Raw genomic sequence first — 26,544 nt, forward strand, 5'->3', positions numbered from 1 at the left:
CGAGGACACAATGTGATACACACTCAACTCTTGAGTACCTGTTTGAAGAGACCAGACTTAAAATTAGAGCCCTGGTCGGTCTGAATCACCCGCGGCAATCCAAAAGTAGAGAAAAACTTCGGTAAATCAGTCTCCATCAGTCTGCAACTCAAGGACTGACAACCCAGAAGGGCCTGTGTTTGCAGAACTGAGATCAAGAGATCTTGGAGATTATGGAGATTTTCCGTTGTGTCTGTGAGGTATCTCTTCCTATTACCTGGCCATCTTTTCTTACTTCCCCAGCTTTTCCATAATAATTTGTGATGTCATTCCTGTGAAGGTAGTCTTCAAAAAGAGCTCTCATTTGCTTCCTTTTGTTGGTCATGACCACAGTCTTCCTCCTATTTTGGGCCTGGTTTCACCTGCTTACGTTTTCCTCCAGTCTTTTTATTCTCTTTCTCATATAATACGAATCCTGTCTTTTTCCTTGAGTTTCTTTTGTGTGTTTTTCAATTTGCTTTTTAGGGCATACTCACGCAAGGCCCATTTGCCTTGTACTGTGCAACGATTGTCCCGTGTCCCCCACCTGTGCTCACATTGCGCCTAACTATCCGAGCTGGAGCATGTTTACGTAGTCCCTCCAGTGTTTCTCACACATTGATTTTTTGCGCATATTCGCTTAGCACCTTGTCTCACTTGCTCACTCTCTCGCTCCTTCTCTCTCTCTCATGAACACCGCTGCACACAACATAAAGCCATCAATGTCAGAGACCCACCTTTAAAAAAACTTATTAGCAAACATGTAAAGAGCCTAGCTAATTAGAATAGCTATGTTAACGTTTGATCAAAGCTGGGTTGTTGAGGTTAGCCCCCCCACCCCCAAACCACAGTTAAGCTGTGTTCACACTGAAAGCGAAGTTAATATTGGCCTTGCTTTACTCGCACGAGTTTGACTAGACATTTTGAGTGTTCACGCGCACACACACACACACACACATACACACACACATACTCACCACACAACGCTCCTGCCGCGGGTGAACGGTGCAGTTGTCTGACCAGGGGTGTTTATTTGTCTAAAAGCTGCAGCCCTGCTCCCTGCACTTACTGCCCCACCGTCTTCTGAGCCCTTTCTGGATTGCCAAATAGCTCGCCGGCTTAAGATTCCCAGGTCCCCTTAGATACCCCCTTCACGCCACGGGTCGAAACGGCCAGCCTCTCACCACCGTCACCCACCGCACTCCCCGGTTATCACTTATCACCTCCGGCAATCACCACGAGTCCCTCGCCCTGATCTCTTCCCCTGCCGCCCCTCTGGTTCTCGGTCTCCCCTGGCTAACCTCTCATAATCCCAATATCGACTGGTCGCGGGGGAAGATCAGGAACTGGAGTACTTCTTGTCATTCCTCGTGCCTCCTGTCTGCCCGAGTCCCCGGTAATTCGGCCCCTATCCCGTTGAGGCCATCATCAACCCCTCCGCAGTTCGCCTGACCCTCCCCCCTCACCTGAAGGTCCACCCGGTCTTCCACGTCTCACGGATCAAGCCCGTCTCCACTAGCTCCCTCTCTGTACCAGTGGCAGCGCCTCCCCCTCCCCGGATGATCGACGGACACCCTGCTTACACTGTACGCTGCCTCCTGGACGTGCGACGTAGAGGCCGAGGCTACCGGTACCTGGTGGACTGGGCCGGCTACGGCCCAGAAAAGCGCTCCTGGATCCCTGCCAGCCAGATCCTGGACCGTTCCCTCCTGTCCGACTTCTAACGAGCTCACCCGGACAAACCGGGGGGTCCGCCTGGAGGCATCCATTGAGGGGGGGGCCCCTGTCGCGGTGACAGTCCGGCTGTTGGTGAGTGTCCTTTTTCTCCTTTCCCTCACATTCTCGTTTCTCCTGTGCCTTCTCTCTCTCTCTCTGTGTGCTCTCTCCCTCTCTGCTCCGGAGCCCGGCTGGCTACCCAAACCTGCACCTCGTTAACCTCCATCCCGGTCGCCGCACCTGCCAGCCATCAGACTCATCACGACCAGTATTTCTACCCCAGCTTTCCACTCCATCCTCGCTCGATCGCCGCAGCTCCTGACTTGGTGTCGCTGCTTCGTTCTGGCTCTTTTTTTTTTAAATTTCCCTTTGCTTCACGTCCCAGTTACCTACTAACCCTGTCTGTCTGTCTGTCTGTTTCCTCCTGCCAGGTTCACTCACCGCTGCCTCCCAGTTCGGCCAGCCGGGCTTGCTCCTTGGCCAGCCTCCTCCTCTCGCCGCCTCCACGACGCCCTCCGGCTTCCCCCCTTGCACCCCGCCTGGTCCCCAGTCACCGTGTCCTCTCCTCCCCGTCTGCCAGCCTCCCTCAAACCTCCAGCCTAAGCACCTTCCGCTCCTCCAGCTACTCGGTCCCCCGTGTCCTCGTCTGCCTCTCCCCCTCTTTCCTCCCGTCCCTTCTCGTCCCCCTTTTTCCTCAATAAACCTCTTTTTCAAACCCTCAGCGTTGCGTTTGGGTCTGTTCTGTCTCCTACCGTTACAGTTTTGTTCTGTTTAAATAATAGTCCTTGCTAAGTTAGTAGTGGCGTTTGCCTCTTTGTTTAGTAGTAATGACCCTGTTGTTATCCTTTAGTGATGTTTGAAGACTAGAGAATCATAAGAAAGTAATCTTGAAGAGTTTCCTAATTTCCTTTTGTTTTGTTTTAATTTCTCCCTATTATTCCCTAGTAATCACTGTCTGTTTAGTGTTTAACTAATGCTTTAGCTAAATGTTTCCTATACAATTTCTTATAAAACGTTCATCTGCACGTTCCTGTTATGTATAATCCGCTTCCCAGTTCCCAGTTCAAGTGGTGAATTTGAAAGTTGAATATCTACCGACCTTTCATAGAACCAGAGCTCCACCAAGAGGACAGAAAAGGTATAACACACAAGTATTTAAAATTCTTCTTAAGACAGGAAGAAGTGTTGAATATCTCTCACATTGTCACTATAAAATCGATTCTTTGCTGCGATGCTTACATATATTTTGTCTTTTGAGTTCAAACATGTAACCATCAAGTTTACACTGGAAACATGTAGTTAAAGCTGTATGTCTATGAAGATTCTCAGTCATCCAAATCATAGTTATCCAACGAAGGTTAAAATCAAGGGCAACTGGACTTGGTTGAAGATACTGGAAGACGTTTCGTCCCTCATCCAAAGGACTTCTTCAGTTCTGACTGACTGGCAGGGAAACTCAGCTATTTAACCTCAGTGGGGTCGTTGGCCCGGGTCATCGATACCGCTGGTTCGTTAGTGTTCCTTGTTGCTGTGACGACAGTCGTTACAGTCGTTAAGACTACCTGTGGCCAAGACTGAACAGCCACAAGATCCAAGAAGAACAAAACTACAGGGGAGGAGGAAAAGAAGGTCAAACGCAACAACATTGTGATTCCATACGTGTCTGGAGTATCAGAGAAACTCAGGAGGATTTTCAACAAACATAACATCCCTGTGTTTTTTAAACCCAAGAACACACTAAGACAGATGCTGGTACACCCCAAAGACCGCACACCCAAACACAAGAAAAGCAATCTAGTGTATGCGGTCCAATGCAGTGAGGAATGCACAGACCTGTATATTGGGGAGACTAAACAACCACTACACAAACGCATGGCTCAAAACAGAAGGGCCAACTTCTCAGGTCAAGACTCTGCAGTCTACTTACATCTGAAGGACAGAGGACACTCGTTTGAGGACCACCAGGTGCACATTTTAGACAGAGAAGATGGATGGTTTGAAAGAGGTGTCAAGGAAGCATCTACACCAGGGTCGAGAAGCCGTCATTGAACAGGGGAGGGGGTCTACGCCACCACTTATCCCCCACTTACAATGCTGTCCTTTCATCACTTCCCAGGAAACTCAACAAACGTAACCTATTGGCCTCAGGTGAAGATACCAACGATGGTCGTTCAGTCTTGGCCACAGGTAGTCTTAACGACTGTAATGACTGTCGTCACAGCAACAAGGAACACTAACGAACCAGCGGTATCGATGACCCGGGCCAACGACCCCACTGAGGTTAAATAGCTGAGTTTCCCTGCCAGTCAGTCAGAACTGAAGAAGTCCTTTGGATGAGGGACGAAACGTCTTCCAGTATCTTCAACCAAGTCTAGTTGCCCTTGATTTTAACCTTCGTTGGGTAGTTAAGCTGTGTTACGCCTGCTATTAAGTATTATAACAGTTAAGAAACAACCCTCTAGTGTTTGATCTTGTTTTGCTTGTCTTTATATAAATGTTTAGAATTAAGTATCTTTAAAATGTTGATATTGTAGAGAAAGAGATTAAATGGAAAATATGAAAAAAGTAGAATAGATAAAAGACCTCGTTGTCCTTTGTCTCACTCTCTTGTAACTCTTGTACTCTCTTGTACCCTCTCGTGAACTTCCTTTAGTTTTGAAATTCCGATCTTTTTTTTTTCTTCGTACTTTAAACTTCATTCAGAGGACCTGAGAAAGCTTTATGTTCCTGAATCCCCATTCTTCTTAGCGGGAGATTGGATTTTGACTTTTGTTTGGAGCTGCCTGGGACGAAACTTTCCCCAGACGTTAAATAGCCTATATTCCTGGGGCCTCGCAAACCTGGAAAATGTATGTGTCTTATTTGATTTTGTTGTTTTAACGTTATCTGACCGTTCTAAGCAACTTTTGACTCAGAAACCCGTTCAATCCTCACCTCGAGGTGAACGAAGTCACGGTTTCACTGACAGACTCTGGAGTGTGTTCCGCTGAGTTATAGCGACACCAAACGACCTCAGAGTGCAAAGCCAGGGCTGACCGCCCGTTGCTGCAAGCATTTTCCCGCATAGGACTCTGGAGCAAATCCACCGGTTTAAACCCAGCTTGAGACACCGCTGGGGTACCAACCCAGCCGGGCTCGGACAACAACAACAAGCCCAATTGACAGTGAGCCTTTGCCACAGGGAATTATGACAAAAGTAAGGCAAAACAAACCACATTCTGTGAGTCTTTGATGTCCTATAGTTGGCCCTCATCTGTAGTTAAGAAACCCTACTTTATTTAAACTAAATTTGCAACATGATTCACGACCATTATTTCCCCCATTCTCTTAGAATATTCTCCCTCTACAATATCAAACTGAAATCCCATTGAGCCTATTATACTGATTTTGTCTTATTGCATATTCTGTTCATTACCTTCCGGTTTGTTTCATGTTTGACTGTTATTCCTGTAATATTCCCGTATTTACTCATACTGTTGTACTCCCTTTAGTTAGTCAATAAATTTCACCTTGATTATAGTGATTTGTGTGTGTGTACTGTTTAGCGTCCTGGGTCCCTATACAGAGGATTCATCCCCAGATTTGAGACTGACTGATTAAATTTAACGATTTTAGACTAACTGAACCATTAATAACTAACAAATTACCAGAAATTTGTGTAATTATCAAGGACCTAAAGCCTTGGGCGGACAGCAAATTTTTAGGTGGTGCCCTTCGACGAGAGCTTTACGGTCATTTAAAGTCACAGTCCAACAATTTGGTGACCCCGACGTGATGAAGACGGAAAAAGGTGATGGTCCAGTAAGAAAATCCTCAACGGACAGCTTTACTGGGGTGACAAGAAACGACTGGCCAGTCAACTAAAAAAGGTAAGCAGGCACCTGTTTCATCAAAGTCTGTCAATGGAGATTCTAAATTTCTCTGTTGTCATTCTGTACAAAGCGTCCTAGTCATTCAGTAATTGAATAAAGCTAAAATAAATAGGTGGTTGAAAGTCCAGGGTGGTGAAAGGCCCCCGAAAGAATGTGGGTGAAAGGCCCTTGGGGTAACCAGCCCCCATAAATAAGTCGGGTGAGAGGCCTCGTCTCCATAAATAAAATTAGTGCGGCAAATTACAAGTGAAAAACTATTAATTTATATTGTTGAATGTGATGATGTGTTTGTGATATAAATGTAGAATGAATGTACTTCTGTGTTTATGATATTGCTGTGTATGATTGTTTAATGTTTAATGTGTAGTTTAAATATTTGTCGGTGTGAAAAGTAAATGTACATTGTGTATAAATGAGTAATAGGTAGTAATAGTTTTAGAGATATTGAGAGCAGTGTTGGTGTGATAGTTTAGAGTAGTCGGCTGCAGAGAGACAGACACAGTGAACATGGAAGGTGAATTTGATAGAGAATGTGAAAAAAATAGGAGATTGTGGCCCGCTGAGGCATATGATACAGCAACAGTGGGAACAGGCACGTAGTCAATTGGGATCAGGAGTGGGAAAAGATAAGAGAGAGAAGGTAATAGAGAAGTATGATAAATTATGGGAAAATCTACAAAAGGCAGGTGAGTTGCCAGGGGGAGATCAGAGAAAATCATTGTCTCAGTAATTAGGAAAAAAGCCGAGGTGAAGGCCAAGGAGGACTCAGACACACACACCAAAACTGAGACAACATTGTTAGTAAGGAGGAAATGGAAGAAGAGACAGGTGGAGTTAGAAGCTCGTAGAATAGAATTGCGTAACATGACTATAGCTGCATTAGCAGGGGAAGTGAACAAAGGCATGCAGTGTCACCACCACCATATCTATCTAATCAAATGCCAATGCTAAGGGTACAAGATGGACTCTTGAAGGTAGAGGATCTTGAAAAGAGAGAATATGCACAGTTGAGGGCAGGAAAAAGGAAGTGAAGGAATGACTGAGAGGAATCGAGGAACAAATAGAGGAAGCTAGGGGTCTTATACAGGAGGCACAGGAAGCCAGTGTGGTGATTATGAGGAGTAGTGCAATAGGAGACAGGGACCTGTAGAACAGGAAGCCCAGATACCAGTATCAACACAATCACATTCCACACCTCAGGGAAATGCAGGCGCAGATGTAGAGCAAAGTGACCTTAGAGGCCTACAGGGGGAAGGTACGAGAGAACGGAGAAGACGAAGAGAGGAGCACGAGACGCTCAGAAGGATGAGAAAGGCACCCCCAGAGACAGAGAGTGAGATTGAGGATGAGGTAGAGTTAGAATTTTTTACATTCAATTCAATTTTATTTATGTAGCGCCAAATCACAACAACAGTTATCTCACAGCGCTTTTCATAAAAGAGCAGGTCTAGACCATACTCTATGATGTTATTTACAGATGCCCAACAATTCCCACCAAGAGCAAGCACTAGGCAACAGAGGCAAGGAAAAACTTCCTTTTAAGAGGCAGAAACCTCGAGCAGAACCATGGCTCAGGGTGGGCGACGGAGGACCTTCCTATAAGTTTTAAGACTATCTTGCCAAATTAAACTAGAATTTTCCTGTTTGTTGGAATGCCAATTCCTCTCAAGTTTCCGCAATATTTGCTTTAATTTGCGAGTTTCAGTATTATACCATGGAGCTAACCGTCTTTGTTTTATTATTGTCTTTTTTAGAGGGGCTACAGAGTCGAGTGTCATTCGCAGCGAGCCTGCAGCACTATCAACAAGATGATCGATTTGGGAGGGACTGAAATTAGCATAGGAGTCCTCCGTTACTTTGTGACTAGATAATGAATTTAGAGCTGATGGAATCACATCCTTAAATTTAGCTACAGCACTATCAGACAGACATCTTGTATAGAAATTTTTGCCCAATGGCGAGTAGTTCAGCAATACAAACTCAAAAGTTATCAAACAGTGGTCGGATAAAGAGGGATTCTGTGGGAACACTATTAAATGTTCAATTTCAATACTGTATACCAGAACAAGGTCAAGGGTGTGGTTAAAACAGTGAGTCAGTTCACGAACACTCTGAGAGAAGCCAATGTAATGTAACAGAGAGATAAACGCAGTACTGAAGCTGTCATTCTCAACGTCCACATGATTATTAAAATCCCCTAAAATAATAACTTTGTCCGTTTTAAGGACTAAAGTTGACAAGAACTCTACAAATTCAGATAAGAATTCAGAGTACGGACCAGGTGCTCGGAACTATAACGAAAATAATTGGTTGCAGTGATTTCCAACTTGGGTGCGAAAGCCTAAGAACAAGACTTTCAAATGAGTTATAGTTTAGTTTAGGTTTAGAGCTGATTAGTAGGCTAGAGTCGAAGATAGCTGCAACTCCACCTCCTCGGCCTGTGCCTCGAGGAATGTGAGTATTAATATGACTGGGAGGGGTGGATTCATTTAGGCTAACATATTCTCCATCACCCAGCCAGGTTTCAGTAAGACAAAATAAATCAATAACATAATCGGATATTAGTTCATTTACTAGTACTTTAGAAGAGAGAGATGTAATGTTTAAGAGTCCACATTTAATTTTCCTATTAGTTTGCACTATTGCTCTTGTGGTTTTAATTTATATGAGGTTTTTATGCACAGCTCCTCTTCTGTTTACCTTCAATTTAAATAATTTCGATGGCCGGGGGCAGACACCGTCACTATAGGATAGAAGCAGACAATGAGTTGGGAGAAGGATCAGACATAGAAGAGGAAGTTAAAACAAAAGGGACGTTACAAAGGAGGAGGAAGAATACAGGTAGAGACAGATTGAGAGGCAGCATATAACCTGCGTAGTAGGAAGAAACTGTAAGAGCAGATAAAGGAGGAAGAAGCCATAATGAGGAACTTACTAGCAGAACAGGAATACACACCGGTAAGGAGGAACACATCTGCACTACAGTTTCCTCAGATCACATCCAAATATAGTATACAAATGCTACTAATTTATAAAGGACCAGGTACCGGAGAGGTGTACACACCATTCTCTTTCACTGACATGAATTGCATTTTAGAAAAGATGCCGCCTCCGATTGAAGGAGGAGCTTAATGGATGAATAAATTTTGCAAATTCACTTTGGGTCACAAGCTGGGTTTGGGAGACTGGAGAGCCTTAATTGGGAGACAGGTGACGATGTGGGAAGTGGATAAAATTGAGAATGTCGCAGGTACAGGCGGGTTACCAGACTATGAATTGTTTGGCCGTTGTGCCACTGACATAGTCAAGAGATCTATGCAAGAGAAATTTCCTGCTCCAGTGGGAGCAATGCATACTCTAACGCTTTCCATAAAACCAGAAGAACCGGTGTCAACCTTTCTGAGCAGACGTAACGAAGAGTGGACAGATACTGCAGGAGCACATCCAGGCTCCAGTGAATTGCAGACTATGCTGTTTCGAAAAGCAGTAATGACAGGGATCCCACAGCAGGTAAAAGAAGTCACCTGACTCATCACTTGAAAAGTTACAGAGATAAGCATGCTCAACAAAAAGGTGACTTAGACTCTGCTCAGGTACAGCTGTTAAATTTACAACTGCAGGAAGCCAGAAAAAAGGCAAATGAGGCAAAGAAAGAAGGCAGAAAGTCTGAAACTCAGATGGTTCAACAGCAGCAGCCACCCATCAGTGGTGCACCCACTCCTGACCTATATCTCACACCACCGTGGGTCCCGACTCACCCTCCTTATCGTTGGGCTTCAGGGGTCGCTGAGGATTCAGGGGATATCAACAAAACAATGGCTGCTTTAATTGTGGTGATCTAAATCACTGGAAGAACGCATGTCCATTCAAGGTCCACCACCTCAACCACCTCAGCATCAGGCGCAATATGCAGCAGCAGCTCCCCAGGGCCAAGTGGACTGGACTGAGCACGGGGAACAGTACTGAAGAGGCCCGAGAACCCCACAGCTGGTAGGTCTGACAGACCCATACCTGCGTATGAGGGTAAATGATGAACTGCCATTTATTGTGCATGCTATTCCACCATCAACTGTGATGTGCCTAAATCACAGCTGTCATCCTCAAGAGTGGAATTAGTTGGATTCTCGGGAAAACCTGCCATTCGCCAGACCTCTACCTACCAGAGTTGCAGATCAGACTTTTATGCACTCATATTTCTTCTCCCTTATGCCCAGCAAATCTGATGGGAAGAGATGTGCTTATCAAATGCGGTGCATCCATTTTGTATGGACCTCAAGGGCTGGTGGTGAATTTTCCTAATGGTTATACTGTGAATTGCTCGATCTCTATAATGCAATCAAATTCTCAGATGTTGCTGTCTCCTACAGCTCCAGGAATATGGGCTGACATATTGGGGCCTACTGACAACTGATCCTGCATGTGCAGGAGGAATACAGCACTTGTATTGAGACTGGTGACCCTGGATCCTAAAGCTACACCCCTACTCCCCTCCTTTGGATCCCCTCCATGTGACCCTTTTCTATGATAGGGACGGGGATGAAATTTATCAGCAGGCATTTTTCAATTAAATCATTGACCTCAACTGGGATATTAATTCTAGTTGTATCCTGGTGGGAAAAGAAGGCGTGGCTGCGGTTGTTGAACTCACTGAGGAATAGATGACATGGTATAAATTGTAGGGTGAAGCTGTACCCCAAATCACTTTAGCTATAGGCTAAGGATCCATGGTAGGGAAAGAACAGACCATCAAGCGCAGAGGCAATGTTAAATTCGCTCTGCGTTATGGTCAGCAGGCCCTACAGATGTAGGGCACTGCATTTATGTGCAACCTGTGACCTCTCGGATTGTACTCCTATCTGGCAGAAGCAGTATCCACATAAGCAACAAGCTGAGGAGGGAATAACAGACACCATTTAGGAACTGTTAGCAGCAGGGGTGTTGGAGGAATCTCAGTCACAGTGGAACACACCTATCTTGCCAGTAGAGAAGCAGAACACTGGCAAATATCGCATGGCTCATGATTTACGTAGGATTAATCCAATTGTTTCCACTCAAACAGTACCTGTGCCTAATCCATATACTGCAATGTCTGTTCTGTCACCACAACACCAGTGGTTTACATGTATGGACTTGGCCAACAAATTCTTCATTCTGGACTAATAGCTCTAATAGGAGGCACACGGGTTGACGCATTGTGGAAAAGCACCAATGCAAAGACATTTAACCCACTGGTGGCACCCATTTCAACCAGCTATGATTGAGTGTCACATATGTACTGGATACAATGTTCGACCAACAATCAAACCGCATGAGGGTGAATTTCCCTTACCAAAAATGCCAGGGAAAGAAATTATTGATTACACAGACATGGTGGAAAGGGTGAATGGGTACAGGTATCTGTTGGCAGCAGTGGATGCCTACACTGGCTGGCCAGAAGCTGTCATGATCCTGTCTGTGTGTCTTGTTTGGGAGTCTGAGTTTAGTTCCATGTCCTTAGTTCATGTTTTGGTATTCATTCCTGGTCCTTGTTTGTATTATTGTGATTTGGTCTCCTGTGTACTCTGTGTTCTAGTTCTGTGTTCTCGTTTAGGTTCTGGTTCTTGGTAACTTGTGTGTGTTTCTGTCTTCTTGGTTATTCACTCTGCCCCATGTCTGCGTGTCTAGTGTTCTCTCTGTTTCCCCCTGCTGTCTCTCTGTCTCTGCCTCGTTAGCCCTGATCCCGCTCACTTGCCCCGCTCGTTAGTCCCTGTGTATATGTATGCCTGCTTGTCTCTCCAGTCTTTGTCACGTCCTTGCGTCTAAAGTTGAGTGTTCCTGCCTGTTCCTTTGTCTTCCTTGTTCTGGATTATTCCCTGTGTTCTGGAGTACCTTTGTTGGACTTTGCCTCGAGCTCCTTGTAAGCCTGTTTAAGTTAGTTTTTTGAATTAATAAACATTTTTGAACTGCAACCTCCTCGCCTTGCCATTGTCTGCATTTGGGTCCTCGCCCCAGTCTGCACTCAGCGCCCCAATCCATGACAGAAGCAGTACCTGCAAAGTCAGAGGATGCAAAAACAGCGGTGATATTTCTCATTAATCAGTACATTCCAATGCATGAATTTCCAAAGAGAATAAGGTCAGACAATGGCACATTGACACATTTAAAATAAAAAAGACCTATAGGCTGTAGAGAAAGCACACTGTAAACCCCAATAAGTTCATAGTACTCAAAACTTTTGTAGAAACTGATTACATAATAACTTTTGAGGTAAGTAACTTAATATTTTTAAGTTAGATTTTTTTAAAAGTTACAATCTAATCAAACTTAAAAAAATTAAGTTACTTACCTTTAAATGTTTAAGTTTGATTAGATTGTAACTTTTAAAAAAATCTAACTGAAAAATATTAAGTTACTTACCTTTAAATGTTTGAGTAAGATTTTTTTAAAAGTTACAATCTAATCAAACTTAAACATTTAAAGGTAAGTAACTTAATTTTTTAAGTGCACTATGCTTAAAAATATTGTTTAACACTCGCACATTTTTTGTTTCTCCATACTTCATTATTTTGATCCAATGGTACTAAAAAATATGCTTGTGTATAACCCACAAGCTAATGAAATTTACAAGTTAAAACTACAAAAAAAAAAATTACTTCAGCTGTACATTTTCTTTTTTCTTTTATTCAGTCTTAATTTTTATACAAACATGTCAGAACATCAACAGCAGTCAACAGTTAAAACTCTGTTCTAGCTCAGGTGTCTAACCATGTGACTCAAGTCACAGTTTCACCACCTACCCAAAAGCTGTAAGCCTGTTAAGCAGTGAAATTTCTTAAAATATTTAGTTACAAACCTACATGGACACAGCAAATATGTATGTTTTAGTGTATGGTTGTGCATTTGTCTCTGTGTGTGTCTCTGTGTGTGTCTCTCTGTGTGTGTCTCTCTGTGTGTGTGTGTGTGTCTCTGTGTGTGTGTGTGTGTCTGTGTGTGTGTGTGTGTGTGTGTGTGTGTGTGTGGTGTGTGTGTGTGTGTGTGTGTCTCTGTGTGTGTGTGTGTGTCTCTGTGTGTGTGTGTCTCTGTGTGTGTGTGTGTCTCTGTGTGTGTGTGTGTGTGTGTGTGTGTGTGTGTGTGTTGTGTACATATGTATCTCTACATATTGAACAGGAACAAGATCATCAGGAACTAAGCAAAGTGCTTAATATAAAAAGTATGAAAATAAATGCTTATTAAAACAGCATTAGTAACAGCAATCAAAGTGAAAATGGAATAAAAAAATATACAAAAAAAAGTAAATTAAAAGATTTGGTGGGCAAGACATAATCTGCCATATGTAAACAGTTTCAAATGCTTTGAGTAACATTGTGTTCAACAACATACTATAAAGTTACCATACTGGGAACCCCCAAAACACATCAACATGCAGACAAGAAAATACATGTGTAAACACTACTCTTAAGTTAGCCTACTCTTTCATTAACAGGTCATTTTTGAGACTCAGTAGGCAGGGTTTAAGTGGTTTACCATCATCAAGACCCATTAGGATTTTCTGGATGAATGTGAAAGTGTGAATGAGTTTCTTGGGATAGTTCAAATGCAATGCATACATTAACCCAAACAACAATGCAAATGCATCAGCCAAGTTAGGGATATCACTCATCACAACATCGTCTTCCACAACAATAGAAATACTTGCAGGACTGAAATGAACTGGATCTGCAGTGTCCTCTGTGACTGTGACAAGAGCAACAGGAGTGTCGATGCATGGCTCATCTGACTCCTCCACCTGAAAGACACAGAGGATACAACTGTTAGGTTAACTTGAAGAAACACAACAACTGCATGTACACTCACTGGCCACTTCATCAGGTGCATGTGTGTAACCCAATGCAGTCCAATACAACAGCTCTCCTTTAAATTCTACGTTTATGAATTTTATACATTTTCAGTTTTTGTTGACATTGTCAGAAAGGTGATAATTCTACTTCATATTTATTACTGAGGTTGTAATACATGGTGGTGGCATAGTGGGGTGAATTATATCGAATGGTGTTCCTAATATTTTGCCCCTTTCTTGTATGTTAAAGCAGTGGACAAAATATTAGGAAACCCATTCAATATAAAGCAAAAATAATTGGCAAAGAGTGTGTTTTATATACTATTACAACTCACTTTGCAAAAAATCGATCAAAGTCTTCAGTGTCCATGAATTCACTGCTGACTGCATAAAATAACTGATCCAGACAAGGGATGACCCCCCAACCAGTGAAGCACTTTATGACCAAGAGTGAAATAATGTTATCAGATTTCAAAATACATGGGGTCTTATTTGCTATATGCTTTGATATTATGAAATCATACAGAGCATGTCAGCTTCCGCTCTTCCTACACTTTTAAATGAACACAAATAAAATAAATGGTGAAAAATAGGTTACATCCTAAATTAACATTTGAGTCACCTTGATTTTGGAGGATGCACTTTTCTGTAGTTCTTCCACTTCAACCTATAATGAAAAGACGTTTGTAAAGGTTTAATGAAAACTTGCAGAGATGATACGTTAACTATTAACCCATAACCTTAACGTTGAGTAAAAGTTACAGCTAACTTTAGCCACTAGCTCATTTGGGTGCATGTAGGTTAGCTAGAAATAACATCACATTCAACTTACCAAAGCAGGGCGCTTAACACAAACAGTAGCAACACACTCAAAAACGGAAGGACTATCGCTTGCTGAAAAGAGTTATTGACTAACATTAACATAATTGTCTAGCCGCGACATTAACAGTACACATGATATTAACACTCACTAGCAGGCGGACTGACGGTAACGTAATGGCGCTGGCGCTTTCGGCGCATAAAAAACGTGCACGGCACCGTGAGGCTGCGCGCTAGCAACTTATAGGCTATATTAAAAATAGCATCGTCTAACAGTCAAATATCACGTGAAATATGATATTCCCAATGTTACAACAAGCAAAGTAGTTTCGAAGTGTTTTGGCTTACCTTAAAGTTTAATGCTTGATACCACGCATAGACACCACATTGCTCGAGAGGGTAGCCATCTTGGATAGATTTTTCAGGTAACGTCAGTTAGGATGGCACGTCATGACGTCATATCACGTGATCGACAGTACACTTAAAAATATTGAGTGAACCAGCGGTGTTCACTCAGAAATGCTGAGCCATGTAAATACAAAAATACATATTTGTTTATAGACATTAATAGTTTAAAGGTGGATTAACTCAGCAAGAGATTTTAACTGTAGCGACCTCAGTCTTTATAAGCTAGTAGTACTGTTCGGGCTTACAGTGCATTAGTGCTGAAACATGCATTTGGTACAGTGTATCATCCTCAATCTCAAGGGAAAATGGAGAGGATGAATCAGAATATCAAAGCAAAAATTCGCCATCCACGGAGTAGGTTCTACTGAAGGTGATCAAGAGGAAGGGGTCTGAGCCAAAGTGGACAGCACCCTACAAGGTGAAAGAGGACTTCGCATGCAGTGAAGCTGCACAGGAAAGGAGAATCCTGGTACCATTGGAGCCAGTGTGCAGCAGACAACAGATCCTCCCACGAGGACCCTTGAACAGATAAGAGAGACTCAATGAACTCAGAGACACATTGAACTCACTTTAATCCATTTCCTTTGATTCATTTTTTGATTTATTACCTTTAAGTTATAGCGGAAGAGGTTCTGGTAAGCAGGTGAGCGGGGTGTAAGTAAGTACTCTCCTGGGAAAAGTTTTGCCAGGATACATGTGAGAGGACAGTCCAAGAACTCTTGAAGGATTTAGCTTTTACTTATATCTTTGATTCATTTATTTTGTGTGCTTGTTTTATTTTTTATTATAATCTTGTGTGATATTGTTTTTCAGAACGATGTACATCCCAGACAAGGGGCTCTTCCAAAGGGGATGGTTTTTGTGTATTGTTTCATTAATTGCATGTATGATTGTAGTACCAATATTATGGTGGGAGGACGGTCTGAGAGGCAGGGGTACCAAAAAACCAGCAGAACACATGAGTATAACACAGTTGAATAGATCTACCAGGTCACTTCTCCCTAACAGTAAGGAAAAAGATTTTTGTTTAGCCATACAAGGGGGTGTCCAGATGAATTGGGGAACAAGACTGTATTTGAAATCGATCTGTGTGACAATTGACTGCGGGGGTAAACCGCAATTGTGTAGGGGGTATGATGTGTATGTTTGTATACTAACAAACTGGTACCGATGGTGTCCGTCATGGGATCATGTGGAAGCCGCGTCCATGTGCAGCCAGGAAGGTGTGTGTGAGAGATCAGATGGGGCTAGTAAGGGGAAAGTTTCAGCCGGATGCACAAGGAAAAAACCCATTGATTCTGTCTGTTGGGTCTGAGTGAAGTTTATATGTGGTAATAGGAGTAGATCTAACTGCCATCGATTCCATGGGATTGATTAAAGTGAATCTCAGGGAACCGAATGCCAGCAAAAACACCACAAGTAACATAGCAATTAGTACACCTGACAAGGACACAGCCGCTGAACAATGCAGCAACAATGCAACAATGCATTAATTACTCCACATTGACTTGAAGTGAGATGGTGCAATTGGCAACCAGATCTGGAGGCAAAAACTTGTGGCTAGACTGGATGGCAGCTACAGCTGCCTCCATGAATCTAACCAATTGTGCTCCTCCACGAGACCAACTTTGTTTACTACACCAGCACTACTATTTCCTGATTCAGACCCCCAGGGTTTCCACTGCATGATGACAATGACCATGCAAGCTAGCCCACCAAATTGCACCACCCTCAGTGCTATGTTCCCTCCTGTAAAGAATTCAACTATCTCTCCTGTGTTACATAGCTCCTGTGTAACTATACTTGTTTCACTAGAATCGATGTCACAAATTTGGGACAAATTGATATCTCATGGTGTGAAACTGTCATTAATGTCACACAATGCAGAAATGCCAGCAAAATGGTCTGGGGACGAGCTGATCTGTTTTGGTATTGAGGGAAGGACATTTTGCACACCAGTCTACCCTCTACATGGGGTGGCACGTGTGCTGTGGTTAGGCTGGCGTTGCCGATTTTTGGTAGATCAGGTTGCGACTGGATTTGACAACATCCCTATTATTGGAGCACTATTCCATGTGACACCCAATACGAATGTGGATAGAATTAACTACATTCATTACAATGTGTTTAGGCTTTAGAGATGCAGTAGCTGGACTATCAGAACAATTAGCAGCAACCTCGCTAATGACGGTGCAGAATAGGATGGCCCTAGATATGCTGTTAGCCGAAAAATTAGGTGTGTGCGCGCCATGTTTGGTGATCAATGTTGTACCTTTATTCCCAATAACACAGCACCAGATCTGTGGTGATCTGTGACTGGCGCTGGAAGGCCTTAGAACACAAAATAAAAATAATCTTCTTGTAACTCCCTTGCAATTCTGATCCTGTTCTTTTCGTACTTTCAGCTTCCTTCCAAACGACCTGAGAAAGCTCCGTATTTCCGAATCCCCTTTTTCTTAGCGGAAGATTTGATTTTGACCATTTGTTTGGAGCTGCCTGCGAAGAAACTTTCCCCAGACTTTTGTTTAAACTCAGCCACGTTAACTAGCCTATATTCTCTGGGCCTTGCGAAACTACGGTGAATGTATGTGTCTTATTTGAATATGTTGTTTTAAGTTATCCGACCGTTTTACGCAACTTTTGACCCAGAAACCCAGAAAGTTCTTTCAATCCTCATCTCGGGTTGAACTAAGCTGCTGCTCCAACGACAGAGTTGGAGTGCGTTTCACTAAGCTGTAGCGACACCAACCGAACTCAGAGCGGCAAGCCAGGGCGGACCGCTCGTTAATGTGTGTACTAGTGTCTTTCTCACAACCTCCAGTCAGTCAGGGACAATCCATCGGTTAAAACTTGCCCGAGGAGCTGGGTAGCGTGCTAGCCCCCGGAGGTCTGACCAAAGAACGAGCCAGCCGACTGCGAGCCTTGGCCAGAGGGGGAAAACGACAAAGGTAAGGCTTAAACAAACTACGTTCTGTGACTGGTTGGTGTCCTATAGTTAATCCTAGTGAAGAAACCCCTAATTTATTTAAACTCAATTTGCAACATATCTTACATCATTCGTTCCCTTATTCCCTTAAAATTATTCTCTCTCCACAATACCAAACTGAAATTCCATTGAGCCTATTATCCTGATTTTGGTCTTACTGCATATTCTGTCATTATATTATGGTTTGTTTTCATGTTTGACTGTTATTCCTATAATATTCCCATATTTACTCACACTGGTGTACTTCTTTTAGTTAGTCAATAAATTTCCCCTTGATTATTGTGATTTGTATGTGTGTACTGTTTAGCGTCCTCGGTCCCTGTACAGAGGATTCGCCCTCAGATTTGAGACTGACTGATTAACTCAACGATTTTGAATCATTAATTACTAAGAAATTACCAGAAATTTGTGCAATTACTAAGCTATACTCAAGGTTCCTAAAGCTTTGGGCGGACAGCAAATCTTTAGGTGGTGCCCCGAAAACGAGTCTATGAATAAATATTTCAGAATATTAATATTCATAATTTTATTAACAGTAGCCCACATAGGTACACTACACAATGTTGGCCGAGCTCACACACAACTCGGCAGTTTTTTGTTTTCCCAAAAATTTTATTTCTGCTTTATTGTTATTAGGAGATTAAGCAAGACAGCAAGCACCTGATACTTTAAGACTACTATGAATAGGGTTACCCTAAGTGTCTAGCCAAACTAGTAGCTCCCTAGAAGTACATCAACCTGATCACAGATGTGTTTTGCCACCTGCTCTGCTTGACTCCTTCGACCTCACCAGCACATGACGAACCACACTGGTTGTTCTTTATCGTCGACCTTCCCTATCTGAGCGAACACCTGTTCGAGTGGGGGACTGTAGTGAATCAACCAGTGAAAACAGTCTTTCACCTCAAGAGGAGGTGAGATCAGATTTACCAAGGGAGGCCTCATTCCTTAAGAATTGGCCTTTGTGAAATCCAAAGGAAGGACTCTGCTTTGGTTGTGTGGATAAGGACTGCACAATATCAAACAGACTTGGCAGACTTAAAACCATTTATTCTGGGACCATCCGACCACTCTAGCTGTAAAAAGGTCACTACGGACACTCCACAGGAAGACCAAAAGAAATGGCCAAGGACGGTGACTGGACCCCTTAGAGAGGTCCCCATTTATGAGATCTTACTGATGAGGAGGATTATATTGTGGAATTTGTCACAGGTGGCCCAAAATGTTATGCTTACTGCACATTGAACAACAAAGCAGAGCTTAAATGCAAAGGCATAACACTAACTTCTCACAATTAGTCCATTTTCACATATGACACCTTGATTGATCTTGTACATGAGTTTGTGAATTCTGACAAGACGCCGCGAAACGTAATGACAAAATCAGACACTATAGTGAAAAATAAAAAGCTTTTGATCTAAAAAAATAAAACAGTTGTCAAAAGTCCAAGTGGTATACACCAAACAGCGGGTGTTTTCTAATCTGAGGACTTTACATTACGGTTTTTGAAATGGAATGAAATGAAATGCAATAACATTGAGGTCCAAAATGTGTATCACATAAATTTAAGTTTAAATTTAGTTCAGAATGTTTTTTCATGGTAAAGTTAGTCGTACTATTTATTTGAATACCAATTATCTTGTTTTGTTTAAAAATCCCACTGATAAATACTCAAGTCGTGCCAATGGCTCAACAAATGTTTCCTGGTAAGAGTAATGTTTTTATGGATTGTTATGATGATGCCACAAGTTCTCCTCAGGGCTGATGATTTCAGACTCAGAACTGACCTGCTTTCTGACCTGCCTGAAGAATGATCCCCGGCCCTGCTTGTTAATATAGATGGCAACCCAGTGTTGTCCGCCCAGGTAAGAGAGGTCTGTATTTCTCTTTTTAATAACTGTTTTACGAAGCTGATCACTAGCAAATAGTCCTAGAAAGATACTTTACCACCTTATCAAGACCTTTTGACAATTCTATTGTATTCATGCTACTGTTAAAATTAGAAGAAGTCAATGAGAACCTGTCTTGATGATATCTTGATTATAGAGTCATATGTGGCCCAAATAACTGCATTTATTGAATGCTCAAGGGGGTTTCTAAAACAAGCCTCTAATCTAACGTTGCCATTTTTAATGAACGACATGATCTCCGCATCCTTCATTGAGACTCAGGTTACAACAAAACAGACTATATCCATTACAAAATTTGTCACAGGTTATGGCCATAGCATTGTTTTAAAGATACTTTCCAGTTGTTGAAAACAACTGATGGTAAGCCCTAATGGCATTACCCCTGGCATAGTTGGGTTGAAAGGGTTTTGAAGGATATTGTTGGCAGTCAACATAAAAACTATCATAATGGTTAACATAAATGGATCACGGGCATAACTACCTCTGAACGCCTCATGATCTACAAATCCTACTACAATAAATTTCAATATTTGTCTCAAGAATATATTTTAATTACAAACCTTAGTGCCTGCTGGCAAACTATGCAAAATTTATTTTTTAATCTTAAGGTCAACTCCGTTTATCATTAGCTGGTCTTAAAAAAAAAAAAAAAAAATCTGTAAAGGAAAAATTAGCTGCACCACAAGACCACCTTGCGTGTATAATACAGCCCTCATTACGCCCTCCAGCTGTTGTATCATCCATATGGCCTGCGGTGTCTATACAAAATAGTCTGGATCCAAACTGTGTCTGCAGAGCATCCTTCCCATAGTTCAAAAGGCATTCTATTATACCCATGTAAGGATATGTGTTTGATGATTGCGTTATGAGTCGGTCCCCCAAAGATATGTCAACCTGTGAAAATATTGTACATCCAGGGTAGTTGATAAAGCCCACTTCGTCTGCTTGATCCAGGTTTCCGCCGTTAGCTTTGGTGATTTTTACACAAACGTATTGTTTAAATCCAGGTAGTCCTCTGTACTAGCTGGAATGAAAAATTTAAGGGGTGCAGAATCTGATATCGCTGCTAGAGGAGGGAATTCGATGTAGACGCATTTCTCAATACTTGTTTGTGTTAACGGTACCATAAACAGGTCTAGCTCCAACTTAACGCACTCTTGTGACAGGCTATGTACCAATGACATTCTCGTTAGAAAATGTCTCTTGTCGTCTGACGTTTTGTCGACTTTCTTCTCCTTGCTTGTTTTTTTCTAGTCTTAGTATTGGTCTTCTTATTTGTTGTTCGGCTACGCCTCTTTGGTAGGGAACTCCCTCTTTTCCCAGGAGGTCGTTTTATTGGTAACATACGCAACATATCCGTCAGCAATGAGAACAAGAAAATCTCTACAAGCACTATGTTTACAAACCAAAGATTCAGTTAAGCAGTACATCAGCAACATCAACATGTTTTCTGGTTAGCATTAACACACACAAATCAATGCTAAGTACAAAAACAAAACACATGACCCATATGATTTTGAATGAATGAATTTTTGTTAAAAACTTCCTGCGTAATTTCCCCCTTATGTCCTTTGAAATAAAAGGATAGCGTGTCAATGCAGGTATGAGGTTGTTTTCTGCTCCACTCATATGTGTAAGCGCAATAAACACGTTTGTTTAGCTTTTTGCTGCAGTATGTCGTGTAAATAATAAGCTACGGTTACCTGTATAATACTGCTAGCAGTAGTGTTAGGAGATGTGTCCTTGTCGCAGCAGTCCAGAGTGTCCAAACAGTATTCCTTAAATGGCTTGTCCCTGCTCTTGTCCTCTTCTGATTTTCCACCGATGAGCTATCGATGACGTCATCCTGGAGTAATCAAAAATATTTAGGGCTGCTCTATAGACCCTCACCTGCTGCACATGCTGGGGTCCCCATCCTTGCATTTTGAAAGACAGAATCGACCTTACATGATCACACCCCTTCTTTAGGAGAGCCTTTCCCGATTTTATTTGACTCTATTTTCCCCCATTTTATTTTATTTATGTATTTTATATTTATCTTAAACGTGTATTTTAGTCTTTTCAATGTTTTCTTGCTTTTATCTTGTATCGTTGCCTTTTGGTTATTATTGTCTGTACACTTGTTAAACCACTTTAACTTGTTTTTGAAAAGTGCTCTACAAATAAAGATTATTATTACTACACGCCCCCCTTCTCTCCCCCTTTCCGGATGGGGACACACACAAACACGCGCGCACACACACACATACACACACACACACCCCTTCTCACTTGTTGATTTTCGTATGTTTGATTGTTTGACTTAGATTAGATAATAGTGTTTATTTACTGTAGTGAATACATTTTGTTATAATTTTAAGAATATTGTATTGAATATTGTGACGTCAGTTGGTTGTGACGGCCAGTGTACGTACTCACTCTTCAGACTCACCTATCATTGAATGATAATGTTTGACAATTTATAGGTGAATAAATAGAATATCTCTTATATTTAGCCAATAACCAAACCTGATCCTACGACATGTTTTAGCCTTAGTGGGTGTGACATGTGACATGAGGTTACTGTCTGTACCCACATGTGAAACACAGCGCAGGGCATTGTGTTTGTAATGTTGAATGTGACTTGCAGAAAATTGGATATTTGACACTGCTCGGCCCCTGGTCACTGGTCGGAGCCGAGTAAGCAAAAATAAACGGTCTATTTCAGTCCCCAGCTGATCAATCTGCACATCTCTAGCTGTAGAAGATGAGTTCCAGTCCAATAAGCTGTTAAACAAGCCACCAAATAAGATAGGTAATTTTAATTTATTTTAATTTTGAATTATTTTAATTTTAAAATAGTAGAGTGGGCTCATAGAAAAATAATCGTTTATCATAACTTTGTCATAGATTAATTTATTAATGACTCAGCATCATCTGTATCAAAGACAAAAGAATCAGTTCATGTTTAAAGTGCACCCCTCAGATAGGGACATGTCCTCTCTGTCCCCCCCGTGATTTCCGCCTATATGTTGACCTCTACTGAGGAGATAACTGTGCGATGGAAAGACCACTTTCAGGAACTGAATCCCACTAACTTTTCCACTAACCAACTAGCATTTCGGCAGGCTGGGTATCCCATTGCTGCTTTTTGCAGATGTGGTCCTGTTGGCATCCTTGGTCTGACATTCAGCACTCACTGAATCGGTTTGCAGCAGAGTGTGAAGTAGACAGGATGAGAATTAGCACCTCTCAGAGGAAAAAGAATGCTCACTCCAACTGGGGAATGAGTCCGTACCAAGTGAGGGAGGTCAAGTACCTCTTGTTCGTGAGTGAGTGAGGGGACAATGGAGCAGGAGATTGGCCGGAGAGTCTGAGCAGCGGGGACAATTTTGCACTTCTACCGCACCATTGTAATAAAAAGAGCTGAGCTGGAAGGCAAAGCTCAGACTTCTGATTAATTTTGGTTCCTACCCTCACCTATGGTCATGGCCAAAAGAACTAGATGACAGGTACATGTGGCTGGCTGGCCTTTAGCTTGGAGACAGAAGAGTAGCCAAGTCGTCCTAGAGGAACTCTTGAGTAGAGCCGCTGCTCCTTTGCTTCGATAGGAGCCTGTTAAAGGTGGTTTGTGCATTTGGTAAAGATGCCTCCTGGGAGCCTCCCTAAGGAGGTGGGAAAGGGAGGTTTGGGGTCCCCTGCTGGAGCTGCTGTTCCTCCGACCCAAGTCCGGATAACTGGTTAAAGATGATCATCAAGCTTGTAAAGTGTTAATTTTGTATTCTGACCTGTGTTTTGTATTAACCTGTGTAGTCGTTTTAACTCAAAGAAAAGAAAAGCTATGCTTAGACGAATTGTGTAAAAACGTTCTTATTGGGAAGGTGGAACTTATGTCTGCTTGCATAGTGCAATCTAAGTGTCTCAATCAACAGTGTGTTTTGATCCAAATAGAGCATCCTTCGGTGGGCATAAACAAAATCCCTTACTTCCTGAGAGCAGGAATTCAACTAAATGTCGATTTATTATTTATTATAATTTTCTTTTGTTTGTTTATCAGACCGTTAAGTCAAACAATATTAATTCAAGAATGACCAAGTTCTTTTAAGCTTTGTTCTGTCGAGTTAACTTACACTGCTCCCACTGAAGGACGGACCTAGACACGTGGGCCCGCCAGCAGTAACAAAGGACAATCAAACCTTTAACCCGAGCCAGGGTTAAAAGCCTCCCACTGCAAGTTTTCTTCAATAATCCGACCAAGATGGACCTCCGGAGCAATTCCCTGGCAGAGAAAGTGAGACCCTGAGCAAACTGAATCTCCGGTGTTGCCCTTTATTCGAGGTATGAATTAATATTCCCTGAATATTAATTTCATAAGTGTATTAAAAATCATACGTAGACCTGCTACAATGTAGACTGATTGGTTGACTTGGTAAAATCGCATTTCCTGCGAGCTCCCAGAAAGTGCTCCGTGCTTTGAAGCCAGTTTTACTAGTGGCCAAACAAGCAGCTATAAAAAAATATAAATAAATTAAAACACAGTAGATACCGTCTTTTGAGCAACGCCAACCCCAACAATATGACTCATTTCACATTATCAAAATTTGATACAGTGAGTCAATGACTTTGGAAAGTCTAAAAGAGCAGGGCTAAACCGGAAGTTAGCCAGCTCACCGGCAGAATTGTCAAAATTCCCCAAATACCTCCTCAAGGTCCCCTAACTGCCCCTTCTCTGTGTGAGCTGAAAATAAATCAGGTGTTTGTAATACAGTCCTGGCTCTGTAAATGTGAAAAACTAAGTGGCGAGCACCCCACCACTTGTGTGACTTTCCCACGGACATTCAGCTGACTTTTTAGTTTGCCAAGGATATGCTGTTGTGATGTTAGCTATAAGGAGAGCTGTGGAGAGCTGTGAGTATCGCTGTCTGGGGTTGGTGTGCTGGCACTGGAACAGTCTTGTCCTCTCTGCGTGTTAACTTTACAGCAACAGTAGCAACAGTTTGTTAAACTATTTAAAAAGTTAGCAACATTACTTCCTGTGTCGTTCACTCTTTATCATGGTATTGGAATTTCTCCAGAATAGTTACCCCTCCTCCTTAGAAACTTTTTATTGAAAACTCATCATGCAGCATCTCCTTCTCAGAGGATTCAGTGTCAGATAATCAACTGCCTACAGGCTGGGATGAACACTTGCAAGCTTTGGATATTCTGAATATACGTTTCAGTTGTACCAAATTATGAAAAGAAATATTTTAGAGTTTGAGAAACACGTCTGACACCCTTATTCCTCTTATTAGCAGAAGGAAACAGCAGAAACAAAAACATTATCTCCTAAGACATGTTTGACTGAATAAAATTTTAATTTGTAACTACTGATTCCACAGGTCTCAGCTCAGGAGAAATGAGATCCCAACGACATAATAAAAGCCATTTCCAATGTCACAAATTAATGGAGAAATAAATCTTCTGTAACAACTAAAAATAAAAAGGTTAAAAGTGGGGAAGAGTTTTTATTGAAAACAAACCAACATAAGCAAGCCTTCAGGCAGAAAGAGATTGTGTTCAGTTCCATAATACACAATCGCGTTCAATGATAAGAGAGACAGCATAGAAATCTCAATGGGTCTTAAACACTGCCAGCTAACTATGTCTGGTAAAGTGACTTCTGCATTAAATACAGAAAGAATTAGAGCTCCCTGGGTGTGCCTTTCCCCACCTCTTATGCCTTCAAAAATGGGCATCTCCAGTCCCTGATTGGCCAAGAGGGGAATCACCAAGCTGATCTCCATCCATGTTGAGCAGTCTTCCCTACACCCTGAGCAACAAGTGATCTGAATGATCCTCTAATTGACCCTTCTTTTAGCAACTTTTTGCCTCTGCTTTTATTTTTATTAACTTGTTTTTCCCTGTTAGTGCTATAAAAATCAAGTTTATTATTATGCTTTGATTGTATATGCCATTAATCACATATGAATCAGAAGATAGTTCTGACAAAACTTTATCTACTTCTTAACCTTTTTTGTCTGATTTGTTATGAAATTTGACTGTTTTCTAAATATACCTTTAATGTCAAACATTTGGTGTCTATTATGTCTATTACTTACTTTTCATATTAATTTTTTTGTACATGTAAGAAGACCATATGGAAGATAAAGGAAGTGTGTCAGCTGCCTCACCTTGTGATTACTAATTGAGAACCGTACCTGTGGAAGGTGATTTGGTCTTTAAAGTGAAGTGTATCACTCACTCGTGTTTGTGCTGCTCTTTGCACTCTAATACACAATCACCTGTTCAGTGTTGTTTTGGTTGAAAAGCAGTAAGATCACTGGGGTTTCATCTGGGAACAACCACCACCTGGTATTTGATGTGGGCTTTTCATGTCCAGTCACTGTTTAGCTGAACACACCCCCACACAATAAAGTGGTTTGTTACCAACCCTCAACGTGTCTCCTTGTCCACAGGCCTGCTGCAGTTTGACTTTTTTCAGCTCCAGTCTCTGGAGTTTTGATAAGCGTTGGCACAGCTCAACGCTCCTTGGGGCTTTCACGGCTCCAAAAACAATTTGACAGGAACAGGAAAAATGACGGCATGTTCATAAATGTTGGGTTTCTAGACAGTTCTGTGTATGGGAATCATGAGGGATTTTAACTTCTCTCAAAGGAAGACTCTGCAGATACTACCAGTATGAAAATGTACTTATCTCCTCTGAGGTCTTTCTTCATTATATTGCAGTAACAGAGTTACATAATAGTTACGCTTAGAGTTGATTTTATTATTTTCTTAACCTTCTATGACAGGCACAGACTCTTCACAGTATTTTTCGTCCTTGGCTCCGTTTCTGCCTCCTGATCGATTCAAAACCAGTGAAACCACCAGAGCAGATGACAGAGATCTGGTTGCACATTATTTTATAATCACATTCGGCAGGAATACCAGCCATCTGACACCAAACCACTTTCTCTGCCCAGATGAAAAGTGTCATGTGTTTAACACACACACACACAAACAGCTGATTACAGGGAA

General features: G+C 42.0%; 2 protein-coding genes and 1 long non-coding RNA gene across 4 annotated transcripts in view; all 3 read right to left on the reverse strand.

The window, feature by feature from the left end:
* The window catches only part of LOC119901727 (acyl-coenzyme A thioesterase 1-like), a 252,914-nt gene that overhangs the window by 33,022 nt on the left and 193,348 nt on the right, over window positions 1–26,544 (reverse strand). The gene's annotated exons all lie outside the window — the stretch shown is intronic.
* The window catches only part of LOC119901730 (acyl-coenzyme A thioesterase 5-like), a 246,313-nt gene that overhangs the window by 7,744 nt on the left and 212,025 nt on the right, over window positions 1–26,544 (reverse strand). The gene's annotated exons all lie outside the window — the stretch shown is intronic.
* LOC119901735 lies at window positions 13,746–14,883 on the reverse strand. Its single transcript, XR_005444242.1, has 3 exons — window positions 14,590–14,883; window positions 14,045–14,089; window positions 13,746–13,858 (listed from the first exon to the last, which is right to left on the reverse strand). It is a non-coding gene; the product is annotated as an uncharacterized LOC119901735 (long non-coding RNA).

This window comes from Micropterus salmoides, unplaced genomic scaffold, assembly GCF_014851395.1.
Source record: "Micropterus salmoides isolate LMB-PRFRI ecotype aquatic unplaced genomic scaffold, ASM1485139v1 Ms_hic_scaffold_14, whole genome shotgun sequence".
Taxonomy (NCBI): domain Eukaryota; kingdom Metazoa; phylum Chordata; class Actinopteri; order Centrarchiformes; family Centrarchidae; genus Micropterus; species Micropterus salmoides.